General features: G+C 32.3%; 1 long non-coding RNA gene and 2 other non-coding genes across 3 annotated transcripts; 1 reads left to right on the top strand and 2 right to left on the bottom strand.

Annotated features, from left to right (window-relative positions):
- Window positions 1-1,966: 1,966 nt before the first annotated feature.
- LOC113743946 (U1 spliceosomal RNA) lies at window positions 1,967-2,127 on the bottom strand. The gene has a single exon (XR_003461242.1). It is a non-coding gene; the product is annotated as a U1 spliceosomal RNA (small nuclear RNA).
- Window positions 2,128-5,138: 3,011 nt separating this feature from the next.
- Window positions 5,139-5,299, bottom strand: LOC113687352 (U1 spliceosomal RNA). The gene has a single exon (XR_003447744.1). It is a non-coding gene; the product is annotated as a U1 spliceosomal RNA (small nuclear RNA).
- Window positions 5,300-14,670: 9,371 nt separating this feature from the next.
- On the top strand, window positions 14,671-16,707 carry LOC113706381 (uncharacterized). Its single transcript, XR_011816119.1, has 2 exons — window positions 14,671-16,308; window positions 16,465-16,707. It is a non-coding gene; the product is annotated as an uncharacterized lncRNA (long non-coding RNA).
- The last annotated feature ends 888 nt before the right edge of the window (window positions 16,708-17,595 follow it).

Below are 17,595 nucleotides of genomic sequence, written 5' to 3'. Positions count from 1 at the left end.
TTTGATTCCCAAATTGCTTTTTAACATTAAGTTTTTCAATATTGTTGGTTTGATCCATCCTAAATTTCAACCCACAAGCCCTAAACTTAAACATAGAAAATTTATATATAGCATTTGTTTGCTTGACTACTACAACTAAGAACCATTATTTCGATCAATACATGCATCTACAAATAATTAGAGAGCAAATTAATTTTCCTCATTACAAACACTAACTTATATCAAACAATTATCAGGTCTACGAAATTCAATACAAAAATAAAAAAGCATGTAAATATAGCCGTTTATCTATTCAAATGGCAATTTCTATCCACACACAATAACTCAGTCACTTAACTATTGAACCAATAAATTGCATCAACTACAAGATAATTTTCAAAGTGGAACAATCATTCACACACTTGTTCATTTAAGCACATGATTCAAATGGATCAAGTATAATTGTAATAATATTTAATCAATAAATGACATGCATCAAGTGGGAATATAGAGTTACCTTGTACTTTCGGTAGTAAAGTACAATCTAAGAGCAAAATCTCTCCGCACTTCGCCCGCTTGCAATAGAAAGCACAAAGGCTTATTCAGGATTTTATACAATGGAAGCTATGCAACTCATAGACCAGAAAGCAAGAGCAAAATTGAGCATACCTCTACAAACCCAACTTTGGTATTGTGCAAACCTTCTTAATCCACAATTTTGTACCTTAACAATAGCCATTATTGTAACCTACGTTACAAATTGATGAGCAAATGTTGAAGAAAATGGGAGGTCCTGCATTACTCTTTTAACATTTATTCCAAATGATTCTTTACCTCTCACACTTTAATGGCCTCATCAATGTGCTACAGTTACTAATTCAAATAAGTGCCATTTGTTGCAAGAGTTGAATTAATGGTTCTTGAGCTTTAATGATGAAGAAGAGGAAACTTTCTACGGTTACAATTCAAGCATTCATTTTTAGCCTTATGCACCAATATTATCTTAAATGCATTTAATTTGCATAATCAATTCAGCTAAACATACTTGAGGGGAATTAATTACGCTTTTCTACCTACTTTGCTAAATTAATGGCAAAGTAGCCAAACCATTAGCCACTAAAGGATACAGTAGGTAAACCAGGCGAAATTAGGCAACAGAAACTTGTGCATTTTGCTTAATCAATACTGTTATATTTTTACCATTACCAAAACGCCCCTACAAATGTTAGATGAAAATCACCCAAGAGTCATACAACAACTCCTTTTTATATATATATAGGACAACATGATGACGACAATGATGATGACGACGATGACCACGATGACAATAGTAATAATGACAATAATAATAATTAATAATAGTAAGAATAATAATAATCACAATAATAATGATAATAAATTGATAAAATAAGTTTCCAAAAAGCTCAATAAATGAATTGACAAATATGGCACTGCACAAATTGCCTCAGTTCTTATAGTAGTTAAAATTTTCACCTAAAATCAGGTCATATAATCTTTTTTAAATTTTTTTATAAGAGATTTAAGAAACGAGAACAGGAATATAGAAATTTAAATCGAGGATCTCTAGTTTATCTGTCCTAACCGTTAAACCATAACATATATACACTAGTTTCCATGTCCCAAATTGAGTTAGGTATCTATCCTCTTAATCACTTTTAGACTACTTACGTAATACTATTTCCTAGTTATTATTTTCCATCATTTTGTTGCCAAATTTCCTATTTCACCATAACAAAGAAATCTATTTTCCTCTTCTTTTTTTTCCCCATCTTCAGCTGTACATTACTGTGATGCGAGTGAATATGACTTCCATGCCTATTAAAACATAATGCAATATCATACCCTATTGCAGACATACGGTCTTTCAGACTTTCAGGACTGTGGAACCAAAGAGGAATAATTCATGGCTGTGGAACCAAAGAGGAATAAGACCAAAACCCAGAGAAGATTTAACAACTAGAGATGGGCAGGGGCCGCGCGAACGCAGGCCCCCACTGCCACAAATTATGACGTTGGCTCTCCCACTTGGGGAGACCATAGGCAGGCACCCCTCCCAAGTGCAATGGAGGTCACCAACCTAAGCCATGAGCCTTTTTGATTGCCCATCGACCCCGTCCAGGTAAGTATGTTTTACGTCGTCAAGCCATAGCATTTTGTAAGAGTCCTCCAGCCGCCTTGCCTCTTTGTTTCTTCGATGTGGGAACGAGCATGTTTGATTATAGCTCTGTTGTCTTTGCCTCTGTTACTATAGTAAAAGGACTCCAACCTGCAATAAAATAAGCAAATGAATGAATAAATATATAATATTGCAATTTGATATGGTGCATTTTTTTTTATCTTTTTTAGTTTTGTATTTCTATTTTTTGTCGCCAGAAGTTCTTTTTGTAGTTGCCCTGATAATGCGATTATTATTGCTAGCTGAGTTGGATGAATTTGCTTGGACATTGTAGAAATTAAATTTTTGGTGTTGTAATAGGTTCGTAGAATTGAGAGGAAACAATCAACCAAAGTTATCTTTGGAGAGAGATTAAACAATTCGTAATAATGTAAACATCTACAATAAAATCGATGACCCTATTAGATTCTCTAAGAAAAATATTCCAAGAAGCAGGGGCATATTTAATGTGGGAGCACGGGCTCCCACTGCCTCCCTTAAATTCCTATAATACTTATACAATTTTGATATAATTTTAAGTGTGCCACCAGAGTTTTCTTAGAAAGGATGTGAAAGAATTACGTAATTTTTTAAATTAGTTCATAAACTAAAATTCTAAAAAGATACGTGGTGCACAAATTTCATTTAAAATAAGATAAAAAAAGTCTTTTTATTTCAATTAGCAAATACCAATCATATCATTCACTTTTTTTGGGTCCCACTCCCCGATTTCCCTTCCCTCCACTGGTCCCCCATTTTTCCTCCACAACCGAGAGCCATTCTTACTTCCACAACTAAGTTAGTTATCAAAATATAAAAACTCGCAGTGAGTAATTGTAAATAGTTTAGTTTTTTTTTGAAATAAAATTATTATTACATTAATAATTTTGAATTTATCTTTTTATATTTTTCATGGAATATATGCATCATTTGTACCTGTTGGTGAATTTTTATTTTTATTTTTTTTTGCTTTAAAAACTGGAAAAACAGTAGATAAAATATTTGAGTATTGCTTTTGCCCCTACTAAGAATTTTTTCTGGCTCCACCACTGCCAAGAAGTGTTGTATATGTAGCCTACTAGACTCAGATTTTGTTTGATAACTTAATTAATTCAGATCTTAACATGTTTAGACGTATTTGATAATAAAAAATAGAACAAATCTTAATTAATTAAGTGGATCTGAGCTATGTAAGTAAAACTTACTCCAAAAATTAAGTGATAAACTATTCATTTATCATTTAATGCAAAATGTGCTCAAATGTTAGAATTTTAGTATTTACAATTCAATAAATTAATTGATTTAGATTTCAAGTATTAGAGTTCAACTTTCAGATTTCAATTTTATCAAACGCACCTTAGTAAATAAATTAAACTACGCATTAAATAGTAATCAATATACCAATTTCTAAAATAAGAAAACTACTAAAAATAGTTGATCTCAACAAAACTACTACAAATAAAATAGATACTTCTTGACTTGGTTTCCTTGTTCTCAAAAATCAAGAGCTATAATGATATTTTGAAAAAGTAATTTGCAACAAATTCAGCAATGTGTACTTTGCGGATTTAGGGAAAGTTTTTCTTAAGCTTTGGTCCACAACAAAATTTTCTACTAGAATGAAAAAAATAAAGAAAAATCAAGAAGAAAAAGTGTCTCACGGAACTTCATTGGTTAAACAATAATAATAGGGATTTGCCTTCCTTGGAACATGATCAACTTTATGTTATTCTCCAACCTTTAATCCACAAGTAACTCTGTGCAATTAAATTTGAAGTTAATTCTGTCAAAGTTGATGGACTGAAATACCAGCCACATGCAAGGACCACTAGTCTCCAAGAATGAGCCGCTTTTTAACACCAGGTAAAGTTAAACAAATAGAGATGCAAAGATGAAAGGCAACCTGGTGCCTTTTATTTTAATGAAATTTCAATATCTTTCGGAGAAAAAAAAAAAAGATGAAATACAGTGTTCCACCAAAAATAAAATGGAAAGGAAAGAAAAAATCAACCACTTTGGAAAAATCCAATAACTTAAGTATTGTTTTACAAATGACTATATTGTTCTGTACGTAATAGGGACTAAAGGAATGGCTAATTTTCAATTACTAACGTAATTGATGGTCCAAATTGGCATAGAAAATTAAAAATTAAAACATGAAAATGTGCTACTACGCATCACAACTAGAGCTGTTAACATATCAAAACATGCAAGGACTACTAGGACTTCCAAGAATCAACCGCTTTTTAACACTAGGAAAACTTGAACAAATAGAGATGCAAAGATAAAAGATACTTTTCCACCAAAAATTAAATGGAAAAGAAAGAAAAAATCAACCACTTTTTTATCATTTTACAAACACTTTGTTGTTCTGTACTAAATAGGGACCAAAGGAATGGACACTCTCCAATTATTGACGTAATTGGTGGTCTAAATTAGACTAGCAAATTAAGAATTAAAACATGGAAGTGTCTTGTTATGCATCACAATTAGGGCTGTTAACAAATCAAAACAAAGATTGATTATAATAAATAGATTGAAAAGTTTGATTTTGTAACAGAATAAATATGCAAAAGCTCAACATATTTGAGTCCGGCTCAAACTTGAGTTCAAACATAGGCGTGTATATTAAAGGATATGAGGTCAAAACAAAATTTTAGGTCGTAAAATTTTCAAACAAGCTTTGAACAAAACATGAAATACTAATAAGTTGAACTTTTATAAGTTATCCTAATATCAGACTGACTTTTACTCTTGTTGAGTTACAAAGACGTGGATGGATCAACAAATTATCTGCCAATTTCCTTTGTTATGAGACATGGATCAACCCTATTTGGCAATTTCCTTTAACCAAAAATATATCTCTACCTCTCAGAAACAATTCAAAAGAGCATAAATTGATCTTATACACAAATATTTTCCACCAGACACATATTCTAGATGTGCTGCTGATATACTAAAGATTTGTTTCATGGAGGATTGGGCAGGGGCCGCTTGAACACAGGCCTCCGCTGCAACAAATTACGACGTTGCCTCTCCCACTTGGGGAGGCCATGGGGAGGCACCCCTCCAAAGTGCAATGGATGTCACCTACCTAAGCCATGAGCCTTCTTGATCGCCCATCAACCCCGTGCAGGCAAGTATGCTTCTAGTTGCCCGAAGCTGAGTATCTATATGCCTTTGTGTCCCCCTCTTTCTCTCAACGCTTCTGATGCGGGAAAAAAGAAGCCAGTAAGTAATCCGTCATTAGGCATCACCATTTCTGTCCATTTGCTATACGTTTAGAATAGAAAGTAGAATCCGAATAGGAAGTATAACCAAAAATGTTAGCGATAGAAAAAGGAATATACTAAACTTCAAACTCCTGTATAAGTGAAATTTTAGCTTCTTTCTTTTTTTTCAAGCTCTCGAATAAACTAGAAACTTTGAAAAACGATATTAACTAATTGTGTGGAATGGGAAAAACTTCTCTTGAATTGTCAATTTAGTTCAGACTCTTGACAACTTATTTTCTTCTTTTCTTATTTGGGGCTTTTGTTTAGGTCATTATCTTGTGCTTTTTCTGTCGTTTGCCTCTCATTTCAAAATTTCTTACGTGCGCTGGAGAGGATGATTGATCTTTCCTTATTTATTGGGTATCATCCATATTAAATGCATTTTTTATTAAAAACAAGAAAAGGGTACACAGCACACTAAACAAATAATTAAAAAAGGCAAATTCGAGCATTGTCTTTTTTTCCTTTCTTCTTTTTGATATGATCACAAGTAATAACATTGGAGGGATCTATACTTATGGATTACAAACATACAACGTTACAACTACTGACCACAAATAATGGAATGAAGACGAAACCAATGACTTCTATCATTTTACTGTTTTAAGTTGTTTTCTGCGGAATAGATAGGGACTTAATGGATTTCTACTTTCCAATAATTCGCATAATTATCTAAATTTGACTAGCAAATAATGAATTAAATATTCAGGGTTTTGATATGAATTTGGACAAAGCTCAAACGAAACAGTTAGCCCGACTCAACTCCGCTCATTACAAGCACTAATTCCAATCCAATCAGTTCGTGCTGCAATTCAGTAAGTGCTGTAACAAATTGCTTTGTGTATGTACAAAGCCCTAATGGCAATGAATGTGTACAAAACTTGCTTGTGTGCGTACAAAGCTTCAAATCACCAGATAACCCTTGCAACTAGACGCTCACAGATAGTGAACAGTTTTGAAAAAAAGAAAAACGTATTTGGCGAATAAGTTGTTTAAAAAACGAACTTAGTGGATGTGTGTCTAACAAATAAATGCCTAGACAAATTAAAAAAAAAAAAAGACGTAATGTAAGTGTGTATTTTATGGAAATATTGCTTCACTGAATGCACTTTTTACACTTCAGGAAGAGTACTAAAAAATACCACCCGTTGAGAATATTTTTTTAAAAAGTCCCACTTTTTGGGAATTTATTCAAAAAATTAGAGGCTGTGTCTTATAGATTACACAAACTTTTTTTGAAATTTACTCGACGATCACAACATGTGTCCTTTAGTTTACATTAGTTACCTGCTTTTTCTTGTAAAGATATGATTTATATCCACCTATATGTAGAGATGACAATGGGTCGGGTACAATCCAATACCCATGAGATGACAATGGGTCGGGTACAATCCAACACCCATGGGTATTCGACCTAGTGGTTAATCCAAGCCGTTATTCAACCCCATGGTTAATCTAATTGTACAACTAATTGATTATCCATTGGGATTTGGTCTTGATGAGAAGTTACTAACGAGTAACCCGATAGGATTTGTTAAAATGATCCTATATATATATATATATGTATGTATATATTAGTATAAGTGGGATATTTCGAATATGTGTAGGTTGCTGTAAACACCAAATAATTGTCAAATTTTAATGTTTTCCTAAATTTTTTTATTTAATGAATTATTTATCGTCTTGTATTTTAATGTGTTTTTTCTTCTCATTTTTGTAATTTTATAGAAAAAAAAAACAGAAAGAAAAGTCAAAATCAAAAACAAAAATAAAAAACCAAACTAAACTTACACATTTTCATCATTTTCCCTGCCAAAACAATTATTAACCCATTTCACACTCAATTGCCATGCACCTCTCTTTTCATTAGTTGAGAGAATCATCATTTTGGCCAACCTAACACACAAGACTCCACTCTGGTTCCCAATACAAGCTCTAATAAAATGCCACAATGAAAATATGAGTTAAGTTAATGAATCTTTTGTGTATTTTTCCATCAAAATTATAGCTGGTAATTATGCCCAAAACTCAACAATCCACCCAACCCATCCACTAATTTGAGAGTTTGGGTTGGATAATTTGGATGTTGGGTCAATATTAGGTTGGATAATAAAAATTCAAATATATTTTGGGCGGTTTGGGTATTTATATTGGACACCCATTACCCAATTTAAATTTAAAAAACAAATAAAGAAATTAAATTCAAGTAATACAACTCTTGTTTCCAGCAACTTCAATGAGCCCAAAACTTCTTGTCTTGTTTGGCAGCAAATAATATCAAAACGGCACTTGGTATAATCCCCTTGTCACATATCGATACCAGTCAAGAACCATGAATTTCTAAAAGCAGTTCCTGATGTAATAATCCCTTTGTCACGTAACAATAGTAGCTTTTTTTTTTTTGAAAAAACAATACTGGTTAAGAACAACGGATTCCATTATATGTTACGATTTAATATGTACCTATATCAATATTGCTATATTGAATGAAGTATCAATACGAAATTCTAAAGTTAGAATCCAAAGCTGAGTACTCGAAAAATAGAGAATGGTTATCAAGTGGATCATAGATTAACTTTTCCTCTATAATTATAAAGTAGGAGGCATTAGAATGTGCTTTATTGGTGACTGGTGGATGGTTGAGTTGTCATTGGACCTGTTTTAATGTTGTGTTAATTTTCCCAAAATTTTCAAATGAATTGGATAGTGATATTTGAACTAATTGGTTGAGAATTGTATCTCTCTCATCAAAATTTCAGTTTAATTAAGGCGTCATTGGATCTTTTATGATATTAGAAATATGTATGGTATGGCAAATGCTAAATCAAGTAACAAGACTTGGAAAATCGTATACTGGTATACCATTTTTTTTATGCTATATCCAACTTGGACCAAATTTATTTTAGTGTGAGAAAATGTGTTTATGTGTGCGAAAAAAAAATTTTGTATGTAAAAATGTATTTGAGAAAATTTATGTATCAAAATCTATTAATTAATATATTGGGTCATATTTAGGTTATGGGTTTGAAATGACCCAATATGACCCAACCCAAAATTAACCCAATTTAAAGTTGGACGGGTTGGGTATAACTCATTTATATAAAAGTCCAACATCAACCAGCCCAAAACTCGCTCAACCCGTCCAATTACCAGGTATAGTCAAAATAGATTATGGTAGCTGGCACAAGGTCCGAAAATGTTGCATTATCTAAAAATTTTGGATTTTTTGAGTCATAAAAGTATTGAAGGATTTTTTTAAAATTTTTAAGACTATTTTGATTTAATTTTTTCATATTTGTTACTGTTTTTATTGATTTCAGTTCATAGTTATGTTATAAAAATCACAAGGAGTGTTGTAGCATAAATTTTATGTTTTTTGGTGAAGATTTGAGGGTTTAAAAAATATAAAAAAACTGGAGTGACTTTTGCTATTTTGGCCACTTTCGAGTCATTTTTTATAAAAACTAACTTCAAAAACGAATTCTACGCGAAAATTTGAATGGGGGTGTATTTTGGCAATTTTTTAAGACCGGAGAGGTCGCTGGCAGCGAGCGGTGGTCCGGCAGCCATAGCCGCCAGCCAGAAGAGAGGTTTAGCTCCTCGGTAGAGAAGAAGGGGAGAAAGAAGAAAGAAAAAAAAAAAGGAAAAAAAAAAGTATTTGGGTTAATGTTTTATTTTCGGTTGGGCCAAGAGTTGCTTTTTGTGTTGGATTTCTATTGGACTTGTATTTGGGCTTGTGGTTCAAACCCAACCCCTTGTCACCAGGCTAAGCTTAGTAAATTTAGTAGGTTGGCCCGTTTCTTTTAACATTGGGTTTTTTATGGATCTGGTGGCCTTCGGCCCCAAAAAAAATAGAGGATGGCCCAGTGGCCTGTTTTCTTCAAAAGATGTGCTAACGAAATTGCAGATTGGTCCCTGTACTTTGGAATAATTTTATTGTATCCTTAAAATTGTAAATTTATTTCATTTAGGCCCTTACAACAATTGCGTTTTGGTCCCTAAACTTTGTCATTTATTTAATTTTAACCCCTAAATTTTGGAAAAATTATATTTTTGACCTCAAATGTTTTTAACTTTTTGCAATTTAGTCTCTAATGAATTTTGACTCTCTTTATTATAATTGTTTCTTTTTTTTTAGTAGCTAATTATGTTACTTTTGAGTGTATTTAACTTGTAATTTTAGATGTTCTTAAATTTCTTTACGTTTGACATATTAAGCTGAATTTAGTATTTTTATCATTATCATTATTTTTCAATTAAATTGGTGCCATGATTCTTTTGTTCATTTTTAGTATAAATAGGGCAATATAACTCCATTTAGTCACCACTTCAAAAGGGAGATACCTCTATTATTATTTCAATGTCAATTACGTGCTCTTATGTGCTCCTACATGTTCCTATGTGTTTATATTTTTTTTTCATTTTTTTATGCTTTATTTATTTGATTTAAATGTTCATTCAAATATTCTTATATTTGTTTAGTTAATTTTCATAATTATTTGAGAGGAATTAAAATACCTCAAGAATGTAATAGATAGGATAATTAGATTTGTTTTATTATATTTTCCCCTTTTAGATTATAATTAGGTCACTTATTATAATAGATAGTGTAGATAGGATTTTTATTTCCCCATTTTAGATTGTAGTTAAATTCTCACCATAATAGATAGGTTTTTGCGTGTTTATATGGCTTATGTGTTATGTGTTTTATCCGCTTTTCTTAGAATTTTTATATCTAGATATTATGCTTATGTGTTATGTGTTTCGTGCTCTTATGTGTTTATTTGTTTTACTATGTATTATTAATGTATGGTGTCACCACACTAGTCTAATGCTAGTTGTGGGTTGTCCCTCTGTATGCTTGCTAGTCCAACGCTAGTAAGATTCTTTAGAAATTGGCTAGTCCAACGCTAGACCCTTAGATCGTTCGTGCATTAGATTCATTTTGTGTGATATTTATTTTGTGTAATATTCATTACATTTTCATGCATATTTTTATTTTTAAGATCTTTTCTCATTTGCATAATATTTCTTATTATATAATTCACTACCTTCTATATGTGTTAATCATATCATTTAGAGTTGCATCTCATTTAAGAAATTGTAAAATAAGTTAGTTCATTTGCTTGTTCATGTTAGGAGAATTATTCTTCAAACTTGGGAAATGGGTGATTATAACTTTTTAGTTTAAATACCTCATTAATCCCTGTATAAGAAAATTATGTCACGAATTTTTACCTCCCATATCCATTATGTTGCATTCCCTATTCTTTGGCCACTTACACACACACACACATATATATATATATATATATATATATATATATATATATATATATATATATATATATATATATATATATATAATTTAATTTTCTTTTCTTTTTAATTTTATCATTCACATATTCGTGACCCTTGCAAGGAATTATTTTGGCTTTCGCAATTAATGCGATTAGTATCAATTAAACTCTTGAATGGAAATTTTGTCCTTTTCGATATTTTATAAATTTAGATTTGCATCCATGTAGGAAACATTCAAATGTGATAAATTTAAGGATTAGATTAAAAAAATTTTTGACTAAGCCTCGCAACTAGCTTAGACTAAGTTGAAAGAGTGCCTTAGGTTTCAGTTAATCGAACCTTTGTCTTCCTTTTCTTCAACCGTGAATCCCGAACTTATTTTTTCTTGTTTTTTAAAAACCTGGAGTTGTTAAAAAGGGTTTTATTTTATTTTATTTTTGTCAAAAAAAAAACACTTTTGGGTGATTTGGTACACCAAAACTCAATACCAAGTGGCGATTCCTATTTTTTCTTAAAAACCCTTTTTAGACTAAATTTTGGACTCAAACTATCGCATTTTTTAAAGTCTCATTTTAGGTCCTTTTTCACTTATTTTTAAACAAAATCACATTTTTTGTAAACCCCTCTTTTTCCATCGCAAAAAATGGGGTGCGACAGTTGCAATTTTAAAATTTGATAACACATTTCGTAATTTTATAACCCAATTAAATACAACTCTAACCTAACACAAATGAAGACATATATGATTAAAAATAGAAGAATATTGATTTGACCCTTCATTAAATGTTGGATTTTTTTCATACAAGTTTGATGTCTTTACCCAAATTTAAAACTCAATATAATGTGTTAATTTAACATGATGTATGCATTGATTTTAGTTTTATAAAGGTTAATTTTCATTTTTTGAACTATTGAGTTTAGTGGATAGAGGGTATTGGATGTGTAATCCAACCAACAAGTGAGACGGTTTGGTAATAGGAATTAAAACTCGGTTTGGTAATATACTTAGATATGCAAGTAGAGTTTGGAAAGAAAGATTTTTGAGAGTACTTGACCCACTAGCATCCCTACTATATACCTTCAATGACAAAATAATAAATTATTCCCATAAAAACACATGCTTGATATTATGAAAATCGTGAGGATTGTGCAAGGGCTATGTGCACGTAGGCCCTTGCGAGCAAAATTATGACTATGGCACTCCCACTTGAGGAGGCCATGGACTAGGAATGACAATTGGGACAGGTGTTTGCAAGGGCTAATGGGGCGGGGAAGGGGGAAATTTTTTCCTCCCGTTAAGAAATGAGGCGGGGGACCTAAGCTATTTAGGGGAAAAAGAAAGAAAAAACCCTTGGTATGGGTGCTGGTATCTTAGTCTCCTTTCCCTGACATTGGTAGTACGTACTTTCAATGAATCTTTACTTGCTTGGAAGTAGTTCAAAGCTTTCTTGAGATCCATGTCTTCGCTTCTTACGGCTGGAAGTCACACGGTCTCGGAGGGAGAGTATACCTCTGCCCCACCACCCAGTAGAATATATATATATATATATATATATATATATATATGTGTGTGTGTGTGTGTGTATTATTTTATTTAATTAGTTGCAAACTTATAATAATGATATTATTAGTTATAAGAATTATATAATGTATTTTAGTATATATAATATAATTGATATTATCAATTATACTAATAATTATACATATATACTAATAGAAATTATTAATTACTTCTACTAAATTTATTAATACATTTATACTAAATTCCTAATTACACTTAATGTAATAACACATTTTTTTCTCAAAAAAAATACAATAATGACTTAGTGATTGTATTTATTTCAAAAGTGAAACCTTGACTAATTTAGTTATATCTATTTTATCATGTTAGATTGTATTCAATAATTTTTATTTGATTATTTTTATGAGTTTCAATTGTGAAATTATAATGGATAATGATTTGGTAATGTATTTATATTTTAGTGCTTAATTATAAAATTTGACTACAATGAACTAAATGACGAATTTTGATTAACTCTGCGGGACACCCGCAAGAGAAGCGGGGTAGGGCGGGAGGAGCAAGAGACGTAGGGCGCTAGGGTTCCCCGCCCTAAACCCACCCCGTTGCCATTCCTACCATGGACTAGCGCTAATTTGTGGTCACCAACCTAAGCCATCTTCATAATCGCCCATTGACTCCATTCAAATAAGTATATTTTGCGCAGACATAGCTTTTTATAAGCACTTTGAACTGCCTTAAACCTATTTGTTAGTTGTGGTATGACTTATTAGGTATGCCGGTAAGGTTGTCAACTAGGTTTTTTGAGTTAGATTTTGTTAGGTTTTGACAAGTTCAAACTTAACTTATCCAAAAAAAAAAAAAGCTAAAGTAATAAATTTCGGGCTTTGGACTTACCTTGTGGGTCACACAGCTCACGAAACCTATTAGCTCACAATTATCACATTATTGTGTCTACATACTGATATAAATATCACATTATATCTTATTACCTTGATATATATATATATATATATTACAAACTATACTAATATGATTATTAATTATATTTTGACTGAGCGTTAATTGGGGCTAAATTTAATGAAGTCAAAACTTGGCTCACATTTAAATTGAGCATCATATATAAGCCTAATCTCTACCTAGCCCTGATATGGAATCTACCCAGCAATGAAGTAGTTCAAGTTGTTTGGACCGAGTTTGTGATCATCAGGTTGTTGATCATCAAGTCAAGTGTCGTTTCCTTTAGTTGTTAGTTTGGCTTAGCTTTACAATTGTTAGTGTCGTTATTTTGTTAGCTAATTTCCGATTAATCCGTGATTAGTTTGGGAATTAGTGAGTCATTAGTTGATGGAAATAAATGGCTTAAGGCCATGTTAACCATAGTAAGCCATATTAATGCCATGTTGGCCAAATTTTAAGAGTCCACTCTTAGTAGTTAATAATTAGTAAATTGAATTCTAGTTTGATTAGGAGTTGGGTCGTGTAAAATGCTATAAATATGCCTTAATTTTTTACGTTTGTAACAAGTGAATAATATTGAGAAAATTTTCAGATTCTTTCTTGTGAGAAAGAGCTCTCTTGGCTTGTGAAAGTCGTTCTTGAACATCTTAGAGTTGACCTAAGGTGTTTCGTCGACTTATCAATCAAGTATTCACCTTGATTGTGGCATTGTTCTACATGTGTTAATCTTTCTTAAGTGGTCCAAGATAGATTAAGACATCTATCCCCAAACATTATACCTTAATCTAGATTTAGAGCTTGTGATTCACGTTCTCAGTTCGTTTTGATGTACCGAGAATCGATCAAGCCCATTAGACACATAAGGTCAGTCGAAATTTTTCAGATTGATCTTTACAATCCTACATGCCTGTCTATTCACAGCACTATATCATAGTTATTGGTAATTGACTCTCAAAGGACCTTAAAACCTACTAATTATAGGGAGATTCTAATTTCCTTTTTGGATTTTGTGCCTTCAAGCTAAATCCCCCATTAGACGGTGCAATAAGTACTCTTCACCGTTAGATACTAATAAGTTTAAAAATGGTAAATTTAAACCAATATCATCATTGAGGGATACTATTGAGAGAATAGTACGTAAAGAAACAAAAGAATTTTCACTAAATATAACATCATGATGACGACGATGCTGACGACCACGATGACAATAGTAATAATGACAATAATAATAATTAATAATAGTAACAATAATAATAATCACAATAATAATGATAATAAATTGATAAAATAAGTTTCCAAAAAGCTCAATAAATGAATTGACAAATATGACACTGCACAAATTGCCTGGGTAAATTCTTAAATTGTGATGAAAAAATAAAGTTATTTTGCAAGAGGGATAATTTTTGAAGTTAATTCCAAAAGTGTGATCTTCGCATCTGTGGTACGCGAGTTCAGATACTTCGCATTTCACAAATGCGAGGTCAGTCTTTTACGAAAAAAAAAGTAAGCTCGCATTCGCTACTCAATCTGAGCACAAAGCCAGAGCTCCCAATCGCCATTCAAATCTGTCTCACTCTCTCTTCACTCTCTCCATCCAGCTCACTCCTCACTCTCTCCTCTTTTGTTGAGCTTCCATCTTTCTCGTCAGGCGAAATCTTGGTCACAGCTTTGTCATCGGAATCTCGCGGCTTTCTCGTCGGAAGCTCTTCTCTTTTGTAGAGCTGTAGCCGTTCTCATCAGGCGAAATCTGGGCACAGCTTTCTCGTCGGAAGCGTCGGAAGATCTCGGCCACTGTAGAGCTTGGACCCCTCTTCGGAACCCATCTCTGCTAGCCAGCTGCGCCTCTCTCCCCCCTCCCAATTTTCCACTTTTACAACCACAACAGGACTCCCCAACCAATTTTGTGTCCCATTTGCACTGCACATTTTCTTTTTTGGCAAATGGCTTTCAAATTCGTGGCTGTGCTCTGTTGCTTAGAAACAGCATAAGGGTTTGAATTTCTTTTTTTTTTCTGATTTTCTTTTTTTTTTCTGGGGTTTTTCTTTTCTGAATTGAATTGGCTTTTCTGATTTGGCAATTTATTGGGCGTTGTTGTTGTTTCGGCTTGTTGTATTTGCTTTTCTGATTTGGCAATTTTTCGGTTTGTCTCTTATTCGTGGCCGTTGGTGTAATTTGTTGATGCATTTGGTCTCCTGTTTGAGGACTGTTGCGGTTGCATCCACATACTTTTTCTTTTATTTTGATTAATTTTCCTGGAGGTTAGCAGTTAGCTATTACTTTCATGTGGAGGCAGCATGGGATTAACGTGGATCAATATTGTATTGCAGAAACATGAAAGAGAAAAAAAGGAAAAGCAGCAATCAATATTGCATTGCAGAAACATGAAAGAGAAAAAAAAGGAAAAGCAGCAATCTAAGAACCATAGCTAGTTAATGCCAAGTTCTAAGTAGCTAGCTAGCCTACCAAAAAAATAAAATCTTTAAGAAGCCATGCCGAAGCTGCAAAGAAACTTTGTCCTGGCTTTCTTAGTTTTTAGTCTAAAACATCCTGCCTCAAAGATATTAGTTGTCGCATGTGGTGATTGCAGTATATGTTAGGACTGTTGATATGTGTATATTGCTTAATTGGTTTATAGGTTTGGACTTAGTTAAAGTTTTCCTTAAGCATTTGGTCTGATAGGCTTCATGAAGTTGCCCAGTTTTTTTTACAGAAATGGAGCAGAGGATCTGCCTAGTTGCTGGGCTATCATGCTATGACAATGTCTACACATTTGACTGCTATGTGTTTTATCATAGTCTACGGTATCTGAGTAGCTTCTAGTATAATTTCTACTTTTACTGCTACTAGGGGCATCTGTACTTGGAAGTACTGGCACCCTCATGCTATCCATGCTTGCTTTAGGATCCATCACACTTTCCTGCAAACTCTGATATGTATGTATTAAATGGTAAAAAGGATTCTCTTAAACATGTTAAGGGCTGGGGCTGGAATTCAACTGCATGAACCATGGAAATCAATGCATCTGCTCTTGTTGAATGTGAGCGGGTTATGATATTAAAGAACAATGTTCGAGATCATCTCATGCTGGTCTGATAGAGGTATTATTTCATTCTAGAGTAGTTCTACTTGTTTCTCATTTTCATTGACTCAGATGTTGCAATTATTGGTTTTTTTGTGGAGTATGGCTAATTTTGAAAATGGTAGTTCTATTTGTACCATAGTCTTGTGCTACTAATTTTAATTTATTTTTCCAGTTGCAGATGATGGACACTCGCTTGACACGTATAGAGGATCATTTAAGCATTACTCCACCTCAGGGTGGAGCTGCAGATGAAGATGACGATTGAAGCTGCACCATTAGGATCACTATATTATTTGTGCATGGATTTGCTTCCATTTTGTTCTTAATCTGTGGAATGTTGGATGTTTAACTTGATTTTACTTTTTCTGTTTTTTAATTTACTAAAGACTTGTGCTTTTGCAGTGGTTTGTGATTATTGGCTGACAAGTTGTTGGAAATATTGCTTGGATTAAATGTTGTCTATTTTGGGTTTGCTGACAGGGAGTTTAGTCCATTTTTAAGGGGAGACTCTATCAAAATTTTTTCAAAAAAAATTTATATATATATTTAATCATAATAAATTACAATAAAGAAATAAAATGTTTTTCAAGTATCCTAGTGAGATAAATATATGTGGTTTGGGAATTTTTTCTCATTTAATTTGAAAATGATTATTATGTGATTATAATTTTTATATTTATAGGAAAGTATATCTTTTAATCTATAAGATAAATAATCACATAATAATCATTTGATAAATAATCATTTCGCAAATGTGAGGACCTCAATTTGAATACAAAGCCAAAGCTTGTTTCCAACCGTATAAAGAACTATACATGTATAGTTATTTCTTTATAAAATTATTTAATAATAAAATTAGGTGTTTCCAACAATATAATTATCAAATCTTTTAATCTATAAGAAATATAACTTTTTTGTTATTTATATACAAAGAATTACTAGTACATAAAATTTTGTGTTGAGACGTCACATTTGTTAACTTCTAACTCGTGTGAGTTTTAAAATAAAAAAGAATTTATTTCTCTATGATAAATGTCAATGCAAAAACAAAAATTTGAGGTTTGATGAATTTACAGCCTTAAGTAGTAAAATTTGTAGAGATTTTCATTGCAAATTGTAAATCACTTTATAATTTGCAGTGAAATCATAAAGCAAGAGAAGGCTTGCATTGGAACTGAGCAAAAAGAAAAATCATGGCAAAATCTAGATTCATGTTCTTGAAAATAATTTGAAGATGGTAAATAGTGAATTTTGGCTCCAATTTCATCACTCGCATGATGAAACATACACGGCTTCTAACTTA

The sequence above is a fragment of the Coffea arabica genome, chromosome 1c (assembly GCF_036785885.1).
Source record: "Coffea arabica cultivar ET-39 chromosome 1c, Coffea Arabica ET-39 HiFi, whole genome shotgun sequence".
In the NCBI taxonomy this organism is placed as follows: Eukaryota; Viridiplantae; Streptophyta; class Magnoliopsida; order Gentianales; family Rubiaceae; genus Coffea; species Coffea arabica.
The sequence above is the reverse complement of the archived record's forward strand: the minus strand, read 5'-3'. Positions and strand labels throughout refer to the sequence as shown.